Here is a 19,766-nt window from a genome sequence, read left to right as displayed (position 1 = left end):
CAGGCATCAACAATAATGGTGTTATTTCACCCATTAACACTTAAGGTACCTCATGCAGTGGCTGTGATATGGTTACTTAACAAAATATCTTTACCAGACATCTCTCCTACATAACAGTTCTTCTTTCACAGCCACACCTTGTTGTCAAGAGATGTGCTACACTTAATCCATCCACACTGCTACCTACCCCACAGATGGAAAGCCTCATGATTGCATGTCAGAAATAACCATCAGTGGTTTACCCAGGCCAGACTTAACTGATATACGTTATGAAAATGCAGAAATAACTATATTTATTCAACAGGTCAAGCAAAAAACCCTGATGGCACAAATGCTACAGGATTTGCAGTAGTAACACTCCACCTGTCATCTGGTTGGAGTGGTGTGTTTTCTGTGGCTGGAAGGGCTGCTTTTACTTTCTGTGAAACTTGAGATAGAACAGTGGAAAGGTTTCGACAGTAAGACAACATAGCATCATCACAAACAGTTGTGGAAGGGAGGGGTCTGGTTACAGGTCCCAATCCCAGGTTAGGAGGTCTGCCAAATAAAATTTCAAATGGGCTGAGATTCACTTGAGCTCTGATTCTCATTCTCATGTAGGTAAGCACAATAGGTAATGCTTTTGTCCATGGCAGACCTGTTTCTTCACAACATTTGGCTAACTTGGACTTTAATGTACCATTTTCTCTTTCCACAGCACCTCCACTCTGTGGATGATAAGCACAATGTGTGCGCAAGGTTATTCCCAGGAATTTACCAACCTCAGTCAATGCAGTGTTTACAAAATGTGTGCCATTATCACTGCTGATCTTCTCTGGAATGCCCCATCTAGGAATGATTTCTGTTTAGCAGTGCTTTAGTCACTGCATTACTGTTTGCATGTTTTGCAGGGAAAACTTCAACCCATTTACTAAACACGTCCACTATTACTAGTGCATATTTCTTTCCTTCAGCTGGTGTGAGTTCAACAAAATCCATCATCAAATGTTCAAAAGGTTTCTCTGGTGGAGGGTGTGCAACTTGCGATGTGTGTAATGCCTTTCCTACATTATGTGTGGCACAAACCATACATGACTGACAGTATTTTTGCGCATATGAACTGAACCCTTTTGTGAACCACTGAGCAGTGAGTGCATTCAGCATCCCCCCTTTTGACACATGGTCCAACCCATGTGTCAATTTTGAAAAATGAGGAAAAAAATGTTTAGGTAGACAGGGTTTACCATTAGGTCCCATCCAAACACCATCCATATGAGTTGCACCCACAGAGGACCAAATGCGTCCAGAGGACCAAATTTCATCTGCAGAGGCAAAAGTTTGCAAAGCATGGAGATCTGTGAGGGAGTCTTCTGCCTGCAAAGAGAGGGAAGAGAAAACAGGAAAAGATTTAGCTGCTTGCTTAGCTGCAGCATCAGCTCTGGCATTGCCACAAGCAACAGGATCGTCTGAGTTAGTGTGAGCCGCACACTTACAGACCGAGATTGCTGTAGGCAAAAGGATCGCATCAAGAAGATCAGAAACCTGCTTGGAGTTCAGAATAGTTTTACCATCTGATTTAAGGAAATGCCTGTGTTTCCACAGCGCACCAAAGTCATGAACAACACCAAAAGCATATCTGGAATCTGTGTAAATAGTGACAGACTTACCAGCTGCCAACTTACAAGCTTCAGTAAGTGCAATAAGCTCAGTAGTTTGAGCAGAGAAATGTTTAGGAAGAGAACCAGACAACAAAGTGTCATGTGAAGAACATACTGCAAACCAAACACAGTTAGTACCTGTGGCTGGATCACGCAAAGCTGATCCATCTACAAAAAGAATCATGTCAGAGTTTGGAAGAGGAGTCTCTAAAAGATCAGGTCGGGGTGTACAAACTTGTTCCAAAACAGCTTCACAGTCATGAGGCTCCCCATCCTCAGGAGTCGGAAGCAAAGTAGCAGGATTCAGAACAGTACAACGTTTAACAGTGACATTTGGCATATCACAGAGGTGTATCTGAGCCAACGAGCAGTTGAAAGATGTGAAGTTTTCTGCTCGAGAAGAATAATGGCAACAGCATGAGGAACCAAAACAGTCAAATTAGCGTAGCCCACAATATCTTGGGAGGCCAGGACAGCTTTCTCTGCAGCTGCAACAACACGAAGACAACCAGGCAGGCCTGCAGCCACAGAGTCCAGTTTTGCTGAGAAATGAGCCACTGGCCTTTGCCTGCCCCATGTTCCTGCATAAGAACAGATGTCATACAACCATGCTTCTCATCAACTGCCTGTATGAAAGGTTTATGAGGATCTGGAATGCCAAGTGTTGGTGCTGTTTGAAGAGCCAGCTTAAGCTGACTAAAGGCTGATTCAGCCTCAGGAGTCCATGGAACACGATCAGCTGACTGGAGGCCTTTACCATGGATAAGAGCACCTAAGAGAGCTTCGAGAAAAGAGTAGTTAGGAATAAAGTTCCTGCAGTAAGATGTTATACCTAAGAATGACATAAGCTGTTTTTTAGTAACCGGTTTAGGAATGATCTGAACTGCAGCAACACGTTTAGGAGAAAGTGAGCGCCCATCCTTAGAAATCACATGACCCAAAAAGGTGACTTCGTCCTGTACAAACTGTAAATTAGAAAGGCTGGCTTTATGGCCATAAGAATGAAGATGTTTCAACAGATTCACTGTCTTTTTCACACTGTTGTTTAGATGGACTACATAAAAGGATGTCATCCACATACTGCAAAAGAGCAGAGCCTGTGGTTGATTGAAGTTAATCCAGACTAGCTTTGAGGGCAGCATTGTAAATAGTGGGACTTTCACAGTACCCCTGGCATAACCGGGTAAAAGTCCAAGATCTCCCTTCAAACTAAAAAGCAAACCAAAATGGGCTATCAGGGTGCACTGGCGACAAGTCAACCACTGAGAAAAACTGTGCATCTGATGTAATTTGAGACAAAATAGTGTGTGGGTTGGGCACAGTAGGAGCATGTGGCTGAACTGCAGCATTCACCGCTTGGAGGTCCTGTACAAAACGCCATTCATCTGGCTGGCCAGCATCTTTAATCTTTTTAACAGGAATCAATGGAGTAAGCACAGGTGAATTTTCAAAAGGAACAATAACGCCTGTTTTCTGAAAAGATTGAAAAACAGGTTTAATCCCTTTAATTGCTTCAGGCTTAAAAGGGTATTGTTTTTTACATGGACAAAAGTCTGATTTAGGGGTGACAATTACTGGTTCACAGCCTTTTATCAACCCCACATCATATTTGCTCTTAGCCCAAAGATCATTGGGCACTTCAGCCAACATGGGTATCGAAGACAAATCTGTTTCAGATAAAAAACATGCTTCAAAATGTGATTCTGTGGTAGGAATTAAGTCCACAGTTCTTTGACAATGCATTGTACTCAAAAATGTTTTTTTGTATGCTGACAATCGTTCAGAAAACATCAAATTTGGATCAGCAGGTGAAACGGTCCACTCCATTTCTTTCTGACATGTAGCAACAAACTCTCCCACACCTTGTCACTGCCTGTGTGTACGTTTGGCCAAGGAAATGTGAGGGCGAGTACCACAAACATTAAAAAAATCGAAGTGCTCTGGAGTGAGCGACACAGCCAATAAAGTAGGCGCACATATTTTTTCACTTCTTCTCATAGTCATTGTCAGGCCCCAAAGAAATGTGTGATGTGCAGTGCAAATCAGTAGGTTGCATGAAATCAGAAAGGGGTGAAACTAACGCTTTTGCTTCTTCCACTAGTTGTTGTGAAAAAGGAGAGCTGGGAAGTTTCCACTCATAAGCATATGTAAGTGCCGATGAATCAAACTGCACTGCTGTGAAAACTTTGTCAGGCTGTAACATAACCTTAACACCCTCTGGTGTAGAAGTTAAAATAATGCCTAATTTACACATGAGATCACAGCCCATCAGGTTAATGGGACACAACTCTGATAACAAAAATGAGTGTTTGAAGGAGTGACAACACGCAATGGGCATTGTCATTTTCTCCTTCACAACCTGGCCTGATGCAGACATACAGTAAACGTGGTTTCCACTTAACTTTGGAGGACAATCAAACTCCCCTGACGTCACTACTGATGAACATAAGTTCCTATATTCTGAGAGAAATATCTTTGCTCTAGGACGGAAATAGCATGCAAAACTTTACTACGTGAATCACAGTCGGCAAGCGTTTCTTCACTACACAGAGCAGGAAAAATGTGTGAGTGTGTTTGTGCTATCACCCATTAGTGGAGGCTCCGCTGACGCGTGACGTCCAGAACCTGCCTCCCACCCTCAGTCAGTCTTTTGCCCAATTTCATCACTTTTCAGCTGTGGACAGTCCTTCTTCCAGTGTCCAGTCTGGCCACAGTAAAAACAAATATTCGGATCATAGCTCTGGCCCATTTCGACCTCCTCTCCCACACGTCCACGTCTTCGACTTCGGCCTCGTCCTCTGTTTACACCAACTGCGTAATACATGGTCATGGCTGCCAAATGCAGCTCCTTTTCACACTTGTCCCTTTTGGTTGTCTTACGCGTCTCAACTTGGTTCTGAGCATGGCGAGCATATCGGCGAACGTCAGCCAAACGAGGACCCTCACACCATCCCACGTAAATGTTCTTTACTTCAGTGGCGACATCTGGCATGAGGCCTTTAATTATTGCATCGCAAACTGTGGCCTTCTCTCAGCCAAACACCTCTGATCTCGCTTTTCATGATGTAAGGTTGGGCATTCAGACCTTGCTTCACCTGCTTTTCACCAAATATAGTCGGACATTCACACCTTCTTGCAGCCGAACACTTCCGCTCCACCTTTTAGTGTTCTATCACACCTTTTTTTTCACCGCATTTTATAGATTATGGTTGGAAATTCTCAACCACTCTCATCCGAAGACCTCTCCTCCCGCTTTTGTTAATATATTTGAACTTTAGCCGGACATTCACACCTTCTCTCAGCCGAACCACCTCCGCTCCCTGTTTTGATCATGTATGGTCTGGCAATACTACCTTTTCTTACCCGTTTGTGAGTAATTATGGCTGGACATTCACACCTACTTGCAGCCGAACACCACCTCTCCCGCTTTTGATGATGTATGCTCCGGCATTCTTACCTTTTCTAACACATTTTTCAGCAATTATGGTCGGAGATTCACACCTCCTTACAGCCGAACACCTCCGCTCCTGCATTTGAAGGTGTATAGTCGGGCATTCTCACCCTTTCTCATCAGCTTTTTGCAAATTATGATCTAACATTCACACCTGCTTTTGATGATGTATGGTTGGGCATTCTTACCTTTTTTTTCACCCATTTTTCAGGAATTATGTGTGGACATTCAAACCTTCCTGCAGCTGAACACCTCCTCTCCCGCTTATGATCATGTGCGGTTTGATATTCGAAAATTTTCTTTCATGTTTTCTAGCAATTATTGATGGACATTCAGACCTTCTTGCAGCTGAACACCTCCGCTCCCGCTTTTGATGGTGTATAGTCGGGCTTTCGATTATTTTCTTCCCCGTTTTTAAAAAAATTATGGTTGGACATTCAGACCTTCTTGCAGCCGAAAACCTCCGCTCCCTCTTTTGATCATACATTGTCGGGCATTCGCACCTTTTCTTACCCGCTTTTTACAAACCATGGTCGGATTTTCACACCTTCTTGTAGCCGAACACATACGCTCCCACTATTGATTGTGTACAGTCGGGTATTTTAACCTTTTCTTACCCGCTTTTTACCAACTATGGTCGGACATTCCATTGCATGCAATACTCTCCCATGGTCCTGATTCATTACCCAAATCCCTTGGTCTCTGATGACCGCTGTGCTTGCTGACTTTCTCAAGGATGCGGTGTACAAAATCATCAGTCCCTTCACCAGGTTTCTGTTTGCAGGTGTAAATGTGGGACATATTGATTTTGGTTGGAAATTGAGTGGTGATGGCTTGACACAGTCTTTGGATGGCTGCTTCATATTGAGCGTTATCATTATGTCCTCGTTCACTGTTGGTAGGTCGCAAATCCAGTTGTAGCATACTGGCCTCTATTTTGCCGAGGTCGGTCGGTTTGAACTTTTTTGCCAATATGCGACGCAATTCAACCCCAGTCAGGCAGAATTGTGCGCAGAAATCTCGCAACTCGTCAGCAAAATGGGGTCCAGAAATCTCTGGATCTGGTAAGCATTGTTATGCTTCCATGATGTCAGTCTCAGTCCAGGGTCGATAAACCAGTAATGGTCCAGTGGGAACTGCAACTTTAACCATAGGCATGGTTTGAATCTGGTTTTGTTTTTTCTCACGTTTAGATCTCTGAAGTCCAGATTGTGGGTAAAGGATTTTTGTCACTTGCGTTAAAAGTTCTTGGGCAGGTACGCTGGAGAACCAAACGTCTTCCTTTTCCTCATCATCAGACCTATGTAACTGATGTTGTGAGAATGATGGAATTTCTTCCCGAGGGAGGATGGAAGAAGTCCCTTCTTCCCGAGAGCCAGAGGCTTGTGGCAGGGCTGGCTGTTGTTGTTGCAGGCGTCGTGGAGGGCAGGAGTCCAGGTCTGGATCCGGCACAGCTAATACTAAATTATTATCATCATTCCGTCATGGCATTTGTTTAACATTTTCCTTTCTTTCTCTTAATACACTTTATTTTTTCCAAAATTCTATACCTTTCTTACTTCTTATTTAAACTTAATTTTCTTTTTTTTGCTTCATCTCTTTCTCATATTTGCAAAACTTTTCTTCTAATTTTCTTATTTCTAACATACTAAAAGAACCTTCAGGTGGAAAACCTCTGGACCATATGTCTTTTTCATTTCATCATGCTCAGGTCCCCCGGTAGGGTCAAAAGTCTGAGATCTACTGTTTCCCATTCTCAGACTTGGAATGGGGAAATATATTCCTTCACTCAAAGGACGTCTCCAATGAGGACCTTAATCTGTACTCACACTTCTTCGGAGTACTTCACACTTCTTCGGACTGCTTCAAAAGTTTCACTTACCCATGAAATCTCTGTCTCACTAATGACACAACCGGGAAACCCTCTTTTATTCAAATAAAAACTAAAAAGCAGTCCTATCGTCTCAGACTATCATATTTCAAAAATGATCCCAGCGCTGGTATTCAGGAAAAGGACCTGCCAGTCCTCTCTCTCAGAAAAGGCCTTGGAGGTATGAGGCTGGAACAGCTACTTCAGTCCAGGCTGGCCATGCACTGCGATCCGGTCCAGAGACACCAGTCGAGGGATCCTGTTCGTGACGCCAAAATTGTGGTGGAAATTTAGTAACGCACAGAGTCAGTTATTTTCTTCTGAGGAGATAAGAGGCTTTAATAATAATATCTTGAAAGAGAGAACAACACAGTACAGAATACAGAGTTGCTCTGACCACTGAAGTAAAAACACACAGTTATATTGCCCGCTCATCACATCATCTGTCTTTGGTTGATAGTTGATTGTTCTTCTAACTTTCCTCCCCAACCATCAGTTTAGGTTACCCCAAAGGAGTGTATTGCTCCATCACAAGTATGCTTCTTTCACATACAGGGTAATATGAAGAATTTTATGCCTGAAACCTATTTAGACATGCAAAAATATGAAGGACAAAGCAGTTTTAACTTGGTTTGAGTGAAGGAATTCATTTTATAACAAAATCTGAAATTGTGTAGAACTCGTGAAAATAAGCTTATTCTCGGATTCCTAAAGGTTTAGTGTTGTTCTTTCCTATCCTGCAAAGTACAACGTTCTTTTTTGTTTAAAGCTATTTAGACATGGATAAATATGAAGGACAAAGCAGTTTTAACTTGGTTTGAGTGAAGGAATTAATTTTATATCAAAATCCGGAATTGTGTAGAACTCGTGAAAAGAAGCTTATTCTTGGATTCCTGAAAAAATTTAGTGTTGTTGTTTCCTATCCTGAAAAGTACTACGTTTGTTTTTGTTTAAAGCTATTTAGACATGGATAAATATGAAGTACAAAGCAGTTTTAACTTGGTTTGAGTGAAGGAATTCATTTTATATCAAAATCCGATATTGTGTAGAACTCGTCAAACGACGCTTATTCTCGGATTCCTGAAAAGGTTTAGTGTTGTTCTTTCCTATCCTGAAAAGTACAACGTTCTTTTTTGTTTAAAGCTATTTAGACATGGATAAATATGAAGGACAAAGCAGTTTTAACTTGGTTTGAGTGAAGGAATTCATTTTATATCAAAATCCGAAATTGTGTAGAACTCGTGAAAATAAGCTTATTCTCGGATTCCTAAAGGTTTAGTGTTGTTGGCAGCAGAATTGTAGTCTGAATACCTTTATGCCAAACAGATTTGCTTTGCCAAGGGAAGTTTTATAAATGTTTATTGTTTATGTTTACAGAGACTGGCTGCAATAGGCATCCCCGCTACCTGGGACCCAACACAGGGCAGGAGGGCCTGATGTCCATCAGGCTCAGGGCCTGCAGTCACCATATTCCGGGAGCTACTGTACCCCCAGAAGGAACCAATCCCGCCCCACACCACTCAACCCAACCCCACCCCGGAGGACCTCTACAAAAACAAACAAACAACAACAAAAATCAAACAAACAAACAAACAAATCACCCGGTCACACCAGTCGCAGCAGCCCGGGCCTGAGACCCACCATCACCCAGGCCCCCCCAGGCCCCTCCCAACAGGGGAAAAGCACACCCCCACACAGATCCCCTCCCCCTCACCGCACGCCCCAACACCCTAAAAAAAACAACCACCTGCGGACACCTTGGAGTTCCCAGAGCAACAAGCCCGGCACCAGGACCTGCACCAACCCACGCATACTGTGGCATGTCCAGGGCAACCCAGACCCCCCAGGCACAGGCAGGGCCCCGCCCCGGGCACAGGGCAGCGGCAAGCCACCAGGTCAAGGCCCAGCTCCACCACCCACGCCAGAGCGGCCCGGTCACCCGGTACAGAGCCAGCAGCCACCACCCCAAGGCCCCTAAGGGACCCCGCCCCACACCGCAAGACAGCCCAACCCGCAAGCCCCCAAAACTGCCCTCCAAGCCCGACACACAGTCCCCCCTAGCAATGACCAACCCGGTCCCCACGACCCGAGAGACCACCAGACGCCCGAAGCCACACAGCCCCCCCCAGCACATACCCAACCGCCCAGAGCGATTTTTAAACTGGTTAATACACAGATTGTTCTTCGCTTTCCAGTTCATGAGAATAGTTTTCTTTGCTATACATAACACTGTGAGGATCATGTGTGCTAAGCTAAATTCCACGTTGATGTTGTCTAAGTCACCCAGTATGCACAGTGTGGGGCATGCAGGAATGCTACACTTTAGCCATGTTGATAGGTCCGCACAGACTTCAAGCCAGAACTTCTGGACAGGCGCACAAAACCACAAAGCGTGTGCATAATCATCAGATGTGTTATCTGTGCAATGTGAGCAGATGTTTGAGTGTGTTAGACCCATCCTGAACATCCTTTGTCCTGTATAGTGTGTTCTATGAAGAATTTTGTATTGTATGAGCTGTAAATTAGGATTTTGAGTCATTCTGAAGGTGTTCAAACATATTTGTGGCCAGAAGCTATGACTAGAACTGATGGATAAATCTGCCTCCCATTTTGAGGACGGTAGAGACATTGTGTCATCTATCTTAGACAATAATTTATATATTTTTGATAGTAGTTTTGGGGTGCAGATGCTTAGAAATTCTGCTACCCTAATCGGGAGTTGTAAGTCTGGTTGGTGGAGGATATATTTCTTTGTTATTATAGACTTAAGTTGTTGATATTCTAGGAATTTATTGCTTCCTATCTCATGTTGTGATATGAGCTCATCAAATGAAATAAAATGTCCATTTTGGATTATATGTTCCAGATGTTTGATTCCTTTGATCTTCCACAGAGTAAAGTTTAGCATTTTTTTGTTTTGCAGGATGTCAGGATTGTTCCAGATGGGTGTAAGCTTACACGGGACAAGTGAAGACTTTGTTATTTTAAGAAATTCCCACCAGGCTGTCAGAGAGGTGCTGATGTTAATGCTTTTGAAACATTTGTGATTTTTTACGTTTTGACTAATAAGTGGCAGGTCAGAGATTTCCAGATTATCACGCAATGCTTGTTCTATATTTATCCATGTTCATCTATTGGGTTAGGTTTAAACCATTTTGATATATACCGTAACCTATTGGCTAAGGAATAGTGCTGAAAATTAGGTAAATCTAATCCACCACTGTCCTTGGTCTTCTGTAGGGTTTTTAAACTAATACGTGGTGGTTTGTTTTTCCACAGAAATTTGGAGATGCATGAATCTAGTGACTTAAACCAAGTAGCAGGTTGGTTTTATGGGGATCATTGAGAACAAATAGTTAACTTTTGGTAGTATCATCATTTTAATGGTTGTAACTCTCCCCATAATTGATATAGGTAAGGACTTGCAACGAGAGAGATTGTCCTCTACTGTCTTTAATAATTGCACATAAATTAGCTTTGTTAGCTCTGAGAGCCTGGAGGAAATGTTTATGCCTAAATATCTAATATTTCCTGACTGTAAAGTGATCGCAGGTATATTCTGGACCCTACAGTTAATGGGCAGAACTGTGGTCTTAGACCAATTGATAGAGTAGTCAGAAAGTGCTGAGAATTTATTTATGAGTGTGATCGTGTGAGTGAGAGACGTCTGTGAGTTCTGAAGGAAAAGTAATACATCATCAGCATAAAGACTTATTTTATGCTCAATATTTTGGGGTTGGTTGTCTTTAATATTTCTATCTTGTCTGATAGCAGCTGCTTAAGGTTTGATGAAAATAGCAAAAAGTGAGGGAGAAAGTGAGCAACCCTGTCTTGTACTTCTCTGCAGACTGAAGCTTGGAGAAGTTTGATCATTTGTCCTGACACTTGCATTTGGGGAGTCAGTTATTTTCTTGTGAGGAGATAAGAGGCTTTAATAATAATATCTTGCAAGAGAGAACAACACAGTACAGAATACAGAGTTGCTCTGACCACTGAAGCAAAAACACACAGTTATATTGCCCGCTCATCACGTCATCTGTTTTTGGGTATAATTGATTGTTCTTCTAACTTTCCTCCCCAACCATCAGTTGAGGTTACCCAGACACACTCGTAAATACCAGCCTAACCCTGTCCCCCCTAAAGTGCAGCTATCTCATTATAACAAGCCCACCATTGTAAAGAGGAATTTAAGAAAACAGGGCAGGGTGGTACCTTGCAGCTCGGTCATTTGCAGGTTATACACAGTAACACTCAATACAATGCATATAAGAATTATTTTCCATTACATTCCTCCCTTTTGATTATAATAATACCATTATATTAATCAACCCAAAAGAAACAAGGAAAATAATAACTTTATCTGTAAAACATCAGCCTGCATTTGCACACAACGTGAGTTTAAAATGCAGGCATCATAGTAATAAAGGCTCCAATGATAAACAATCAAAACATGAACAATTAAACATGATTATCTTCATCCCTCTCTAAGTCAGCGTCACTAGAGGAAAAATTTTGAAAGCAAGAAAGTTATTTGAGTCATTTGGTCTTTTTCACACTGTTGTTTAGATGGACTACATAAAAGGATGTCATCCACATACTGCAAAAGAGCAGAGCCTGTGGTTGATTGAAGTTAATCCAGACTAGCTTTGAGGGCAGCATTGTAAATAGTGGGACTTTCACAGTACCCCTGGCATAACCGGGTAAAAGTCCAAGATCTCCCTTCAAACTAAAAAGCAAACCAAAATGGGCTATCAGGGTGCACTGGCGACAAGTCAACCACTGAGAAAAACTGTGCATCTGATGTAATTTGAGACAAAATAGTGTGTGGGTTGGGCACAGTAGGAGCATGTGGCTGAACTGCAGCATTCACCGCTTGGAGGTCCTGTACAAAACGCCATTCATCTGGCTGGCCAGCATCTTTAATCTTTTTAACAGGAAACAATGGAGTAAGCACAGGTGAATTTTCAAAAGGAACAATAACGCCTGTTTTCTGAAAAGATTGAAAAACAGGTTTAATCCCTTTAATTGCTTCAGGCTTAAAAGGGTATTGTTTTTTACATGGACAAAAGTCTGATTTAGGGGTGACAATTACTGGTTCACAGCCTTTTATCAACCCCACATCATATTTGCTCTTAGCCCAAAGATCATTGGGCACTTCAGCCAACATGGGTATCGAAGACAAATCTGTTTCAGATAAAAAACATGCTTCAAAATGTGATTCTGTGGTAGGAATTAAGTCCACAGTTCTTTGACAATGCATTGTACTCAAAAATGTTTTTTTGTATGCTGACAATCGTTCAGAAAACATCAAATTTGGATCAGCAGGTGAAACAGTCCACTCCATTTCTTTCTGACATGTAGCAACAAACTCTCCCACAACTTGTCACTGCCAGTGTGTACGTTTGGCCAAGGAAATGTGAGGTCGAGTACCACAAATATTAAAAAAATCGAAGTGCTCTGGAGTCAATAAAGTAGGCGCACATATTTTTTCATGTCAGAGTTTGGAAGAGGAGTCTCTAAAAGATCAGGTCGGGGTGTACAAACTTGTTCCAAAACAGCTTCACAGTCATGAGGCTCCCCATCCTCAGGAGTCGGAAGCAAAGTAGCAGGATTCAGAACAGTACAACGTTTAACAGTGACATTTGGCATATCACAGAGGTGTATCTGAGCCAACGAGCAGTTGAAAGATGTGAAGTTTTCTGCTCGAGAAGAATAATGGCAACAGCATGAGGAACCAAAACAGTCAAATTAGCGTAGCCCACAATATCTTGGGAGGCCAGGACAGCTTTCTCTGCAGCTGCAACAACACGAAGACAACCAGGCAGGCCTGCAGCCACAGAGTCCAGTTTTGCTGAGAAATGAGCCACTGGCCTTTGCCTGCCCCATGTTCCTGCATAAGAACAGATGTCATACAACCATGCTTCTCATCAACTGCCTGTATGAAAGGTTTATGAGGATCTGGAATGCCAAGTGTTGGTGCTGTTTGAAGAGCCAGCTTAAGCTGACTAAAGGCTGATTCAGCCTCAGGAGTCCATGGAACACGATCAGCTGACTGGAGGCCTTTACCATGGATAAGAGCACCTAAGAGAGCTTCGAGAAAAGAGTAGTTAGGAATAAAGTTCCTGCAGTAAGATGTTATACCTAAGAATGACATAAGCTGTTTTTTAGTAACCGGTTTAGGAATGATCTGAACTGCAGCAACACGTTTAGGAGAAAGTGAGCCCCCATCCTTAGAAATCACATGACCCAAAAAGGTGACTTCGTCCTGTACAAACTGTAAATTAGAAAGGCTGGCATTATGGCCATAAGAATGAAGATGTTTCAACAGATTCACTGTCTTTTTCACACTGTTGTTTAGATGGACTACATAAAAGGATGTCATCCACATACTGCAAAAGAGCAGAGCCTGTGGTTGATTGAAGTTAATCCAGACTAGCTTTGAGGGCAGCATTGTAAATAGTGGGACTTTCACAGTACCCCTGGCATAACCGGGTAAAAGTCCAAGATCTCCCTTCAAACTAAAAAGCAAACCAAAATGGGCTATCAGGGTGCACTGGCGACAAGTCAACCACTGAGAAAAACTGTGCATCTGATGTAATTTGAGACAAAATAGTGTGTGGGTTGGGCACAGTAGGAGCATGTGGCTGAACTGCAGCATTCACCGCTTGGAGGTCCTGTACAAAACGCCATTCATCTGGCTGGCCAGCATCTTTAATCTTTTTAACAGGAATCAATGGAGTAAGCACAGGTGAATTTTCAAAAGGAACAATAACGCCTGTTTTCTGAAAAGATTGAAAAACAGGTTTAATCCCTTTAATTGCTTCAGGCTTAAAAGGGTATTGTTTTTTACATGGACAAAAGTCTGATTTAGGGGTGACAATTACTGGTTCACAGCCTTTTATCAACCCCACATCATATTTGCTCTTAGCCCAAAGATCATTGGGCACTTCAGCCAACATGGGTATCGAAGACAAATCTGTTTCAGATAAAAAACATGCTTCAAAATGTGATTCTGTGGTAGGAATTAAGTCCACAGTTCTTTGACAATGCATTGTACTCAAAAATGTTTTTTTTGTATGCTGACAATCGTTCAGAAAACATCAAATTTGGATCAGCAGGTGAAACGGTCCACTCCATTTCTTTCTGACATGTAGCAACAAACTCTCCCACACCTTGTCACTGCCTGTGTGTACGTTTGGCCAAGGAAATGTGAGGGCGAGTACCACAAACATTAAAAAAATCGAAGTGCTCTGGAGTGAGCGACACAGCCAATAAAGTAGGCGCACATATTTTTTCACTTCTTCTCATAGTCATTGTCAGGCCCCAAAGAAATGTGTGATGTGCAGTGCAAATCAGTAGGTTGCATGAAATCAGAAAGGGGTGAAACTAACGCTTTTGCTTCTTCCACTAGTTGTTGTGAAAAAGGAGAGCTGGGAAGTTTCCACTCATAAGCATATGTAAGTGCCGATGAATCAAACTGCACTGCTGTGAAAACTTTGTCAGGCTGTAACATAACCTTAACACCCTCTGGTGTAGAAGTTAAAATAATGCCTAATTTACACATGAGATCACAGCCCATCAGGTTAATGGGACACAACTCTGATAACAAAAATGAGTGTTTGAAGGAGAGCTCATCGGGAGTGACAACACGCAATGGGCATTGTCATTTTCTCCTTCACAACCTGGCCTGATGCAGACATACAGTAAACGTGGTTTCCACTTAACTTTGGAGGGCAATCAAACTCCCCTGACGTCACTACTGATGAACATAAGTTCCTATATTCTGAGAGAAATATCTTTGCTCTAGGACGGAAATAGCATGCAAAACTTTACTACGTGAATCACAGTCGGCAAGCGTTGCTTCACTACACAGAGCAGGAAAAATGTGTGAGTGTGTTTGTGCTATCACCCATTAGTGGAGGCTCCGCTGCCGCGTGACGTCCAGAACCTGCCTCCCACCCTCAGTCAGCCTTTTGCCCAATTTCATCACTTTTTAGCTGTGGACAGTCCTTCTTCCAGTGTCCAGTCTGGCCACAGTAAAAACAAATATTCGGATCATAGCTCTGGCGTCGCCCATTTCGACCTCCTCTCCCACACGTCCACGTCTTCGACTTCGGCCTCGTCCTCTGTTTACACCAACTGCGTAATACATGGTCATGGTTGCCAAATGCAGCTCCTTTTCACACTTGTCCCTTTTGGTTGTCTTACGCGTCTCAACTTGGTTCTGAGCATGGCGAGCATATCAGCGAACGTCAGCCAAACGAGGACCCTCACACCATCCCACGTAAATGTTCTTTACTTCAGTGGCGACATCTATATAATATTGTCTGGGTCCTGTTAAAACATGTATTTTTCCCATCTAATTCCTTGTTTGCTTTAAAACAAGTATTCCCCATTTTCTATCCCTTCAGTAGCCAACCAGTTTGTATGGAGTACACTGGAGCAACTTGACTGATCAGTAAAACACTGCTTTTGTTGTCACCGCAAGGCTTCCCCCGTCGGTTGTTTCACTGAGACACTACTGAGTAACTACAACTCAACACAGTTTATACACATAACATTCATATACATACTAACAAACAAACAAACAATAATTTATCGCAATTTTCTCATCTCTGTTTGAACGTACACCCAGGTAAATATTCCTGTAGTCTTCTCATACCGACTATGGACCCATTCATTGTTTAACTTCACTGTTTTGCAAATCCTAATTGAATATTACACATTGACATTGAACTTTACTGGATAAGCAGGTCTTCATTGCATTCAGCAGCCTATATGTGAGCATCTATGTGTAAGCTGTTCTTCTTTGCATTTATCAGCAGCAAGCAATTCTTCACTGCACATGCATATGTAAATAGTAAAACAATTCCAATGTGTTAGCGAAACCTTCTATATCACAGTGGTTTCTAAGATCTATTTTAAGTTCTTTGCCATCAGTGAGATGACATAGTTTACAAAGTGTGTCAAATTATCACTGAAGATCTTTTCAGGAATTTCAAATCTAGAAATGAGTTATTTTACGCGTGATTTTGCTACTGAGAGTGCATCTGCTTGTGCACATGGAAATATTTCAGACCATTTGGTAAAAACCTCTGTTGTCACTGAGCAGAATCGTTTCCCTTAACATTAATTTAGTTCAATGAAATCTACACAATAATGAAATAATGAAATCCAAACAAATATGTTGAAAAAGATACACTGGCTTAGGGAATTATCTTCGTTTTGGTCTTAGATTGCCCTGTGGAATGTATTTTGCACATATTTGACCTGCTAGACAAAACTTTATTCATTTATTTATTCTAAAAAAAAAAATTCAATAATTAGTAAAACCATATGCTGTAAAAACCTTGTTCATTATTGCTTCCATCCCTCCTGTTGAGACATGACATGGTGCGTGGCTCAATACTGCAGCATATTTAAACAAATTCTTTGGCAGTATGGTTTTCCTTCCGGTCATTCATACGAGTCTATTGTAGATGGCAATTGAATAACATCTAATAATGCTAAAATATTTGTAGTTTATACATTTAGCTGTGGATGTCAACATACCTGTTTTTCCAATGCTGTGTTAACACATGTACAGTTGAGAAGGCATACTGACTGTCAGTGTAAACGTTAACAACCTTTTTGTTATTTAATTTACAAGCTTCAGTTAAAGCTACCAATTCGACTGCTTGAACAGAGTAATTTTTTGGTAGTGGTTGTTTTAAGAAAACTTCAGTTTCTGTTACTACTGCAAATCCTGTAGCATTTGTGCCATCAGGGTTTTTTGCTTGACCTGTTGAATAAATATAGTTATTTCTGCATTTTCATAACGTATATCAGTTAAGTCTGGCCTGGGTAAAACACTGATGGTTATTTCTGACATGCAATCATGAGGCTTTCCATCTGTGGGGTAGGTAGCAGTGTGACAACAAGGTGTGGCTGTGAAAGAAGAACTGTTATGTAGGAGAGATGTCTGGTAAAGATATTTTGTTAAGTAACCATATCACAGCCACTGCATGAGGTACCTTAAGTGTTAATGGGTGAAATAACACCATTATTGTTGATGCCTGCACTGCCAATGGCTTCTGGCCATTGATTCAAAAGTACGATCTCGTCCCTTTTTCCCCCTTTCAGTGGACACTGGCCCCTAATTACCGCAATTCAGCAGGGGGTCTTTCATTAGGAGTACTGGACTCCCCCGTGCACGGTTTCAGCTCCGACCCTGGAAAGCGGAAAAAACGTTGAGATCTGGTTTGAGGACCCAATTGTTGAGAAAAGTCTCTCAATGAGACTCAGAGTTGCTGGAGTCAGTTAATGCAAATGTTTAATCTTGCAGCAAGTTCAAGAATGTGTGTGTGTATGGGTGTATGTGTGCAAACGTGTGTGAGTTTGTGTGTGTGAGAGTTTAAAGAACCTGTTATCCACAGGCAGGTCTTAACTAGTATGGCACAGGTCCAGCCTGTCTCATCTTTTTTGGAAGGTCCAGCGCTCGGCCGTAACCCTTCTGTCTGTTTGGCCTCTCACATACATTCGGTTAATCATAGAAAAACGAGAACAAAACTTTTTAGCCCCTTAAATTCATAAAACAGACATGGTGCAGTTATTTCCATTCTAGAAAATAAGAGTAATCACCACCATTCCTATAAATTCTGGATATTCTAACAATCTGAATCTTTTTTAAATATTCGATGAAGCCCTTTGCTGTTCTGTTTAGAGACTCAGCTGATCATAAACCAAGTTTTGCTCTTGAACCAAGCTTCTAAACTCTTCACCTTTTTCATTTCTCAGTTAGTATTCACTTTAAAACTGATTAAAAGAAAAATTAAATGAATGCCTATCAACAAATGTGGGATCTAAACTCTAGTGCTTTCTCTAAAATAATTTCCTTTCTCAATTCAGAAATGTGTGTGTGTAAGTCACAACACCCGTGACACCAAAACGGCTTTCTTTTCTCTCTTTTCTCTACACTCTGCACTGTGAGCACACACACCAAATCAGAAAGGCTTTTTTCTCTCTTTTCTACATTATGGACTGTGGGGACACAAAACCGCTCTCTCTCTTTTTTTTTTTGATTGTGTGCCAGGGCGTTGTCTCACGTATTAGATTATGCTTAAGATACGAATGGGTTTATCAGTCACATCAGAATCCATACATACTGATCCTCCCGTAATAAAATGGTCGGATCTTATCAAACACACTTTGTTTCTTGTGACAAGTCAGCAAAACAGCGTATACACGTCAAGACACTGAATCAAGTTTGCCACAAGAACTCATAAGTTTGGCAGTATTGCTCTGCCGTCAGCAATCATACACCCATTTTATTTTCATGAGACATGTGCAGGCACCTGTTCATCTACTGTTCTATCACTATGAATTAGTTTATCTATTATCAATAAGGATACTTCTACAACTACTATCAAAGTATGTCCGGACTTCTTATGTTGTCAGTTGCTATATATGAATAAGTGGGTTGCTACTGAAAAGCATTAAGCATGTCACACAGCCCAAACATATAACATTTCAGGACACACCACACAGTTAACAGCCACAGTGAAGCGTGTCAAAGCCCAAACATGTAACATTCAACAGAACACTTACGCAACACATTCAAATCAAACAGTCAGACAACATACAAGAACATATACCCCAGCCGGCATTGCTCCCTGCCTATTTTCATACAACTCACTATGTGTGCGCACACCTTTATTCACAAACTCTTCAACTTATACTCTTTTACCGAAGCTGCTACAGCTCGATTGGCCAAATACCCTTAGATCCTATTTCGGTGAATTTGACATCTGCCTTGTATGTAACAGATTAGCGGTTTAGCAGTTTTAATTTAGTTTGAGTGAAGGAATTCATTTTATAGCAAAATCCGAAATCGTGAAGAACTCATGAAAGTAAGCTTATTCTCGGATTCCTGAAACTTTAGATTTGCTCTTTCTTTTACTGCAAAGTACAACGTTGAGCAGCACTAATGAGTTGTTTCTATTTTTGGCAGGCTTTACCTTTGCGGATGAAGCCCTTTCTGTCTGTGCAAAAGAAATCTTGTTACTGTGCAGAGTGACTTCTCTGAGTAGAGTCGCCTTACTTGTGCCGATGTTCGAAGCTGGAGTGCAAAGTTGTTGCTTGAATGGTGCTCGCTGGAGCGTGTGGTAGTGTAAAGTTATACCATTTAAAAGGGCTGAAGAGTGCTCAGTGCAGCGGGTGGGCGGAGGTGCAAAGTGACACTATAGCCATAAAAAGAACACCGCTACAAGTGCGCATTGTGCCAGGAAGGGCCCTCGGACGTGAACCAGTGGACAGATATCGCTTCTCGGCCTTTTGGCTAAGATCAAGTGTAGTATCTGTACTTATCAGTTTAATATGTGATATGTCTATGCAAGGACTACATATTAAATGGATTTTTATCAATAGGAGTTGAAAAAGGAGCTTGCTCCGTTCACTCCAAGCATCGACCCGGTACTGCAGTGCCGCTGGGAACGGTGCGCTCTCCTCTGCTCTTGTGAAAAAGCAAACAGCGGTGCAGGATGGAAGTTTCTTTTAATCTGCTGAGAAAAGAGAGTGAATGCGAAGCAGACTTTAACACGGCTCTGGGAGCGAGCCGAGTGCGGGCTAACCAGGAGAATTGCTTGAAAGAAACGCGACACCGAATGAGCGGTCAGAACAAAGCCTCAATACGGTGTTCCTGTGGTGTTTTTATAAAATGCGGTGTAAAAAAAGGTGTGAATGCCCCATAGAAAACTAAAAGGTGGAGCGGAAGTGTTCGGCTGCAAGAAGGTGTGAATGTCCGACTATATTTGATGAAAAGCAGGTGAAG

The 19,766-nt window shown here is 41.9% G+C and overlaps 1 non-coding gene across 1 annotated transcript; it reads left to right on the top strand.

The window, feature by feature from the left end:
• The first annotated feature begins 19,254 nt into the window (after window positions 1–19,254).
• LOC140306136 (U2 spliceosomal RNA) lies at window positions 19,255–19,442 on the top strand. Its single transcript, XR_011915493.1, has one exon. It is a non-coding gene; the product is annotated as a U2 spliceosomal RNA (small nuclear RNA).
• Window positions 19,443–19,766: the final 324 nt, after the last annotated feature.

Source organism: Leuresthes tenuis, unplaced genomic scaffold (assembly GCF_036924035.1).
Source record: "Leuresthes tenuis unplaced genomic scaffold, fLeuTen1.0.hap1 SCAF_4, whole genome shotgun sequence".
NCBI lineage: Eukaryota > Metazoa > Chordata > Actinopteri > Atheriniformes > Atherinopsidae > Leuresthes > Leuresthes tenuis.
Note: the sequence above shows the minus strand (reverse complement) of the source record. Positions and strands in the feature narration are given on the sequence as shown.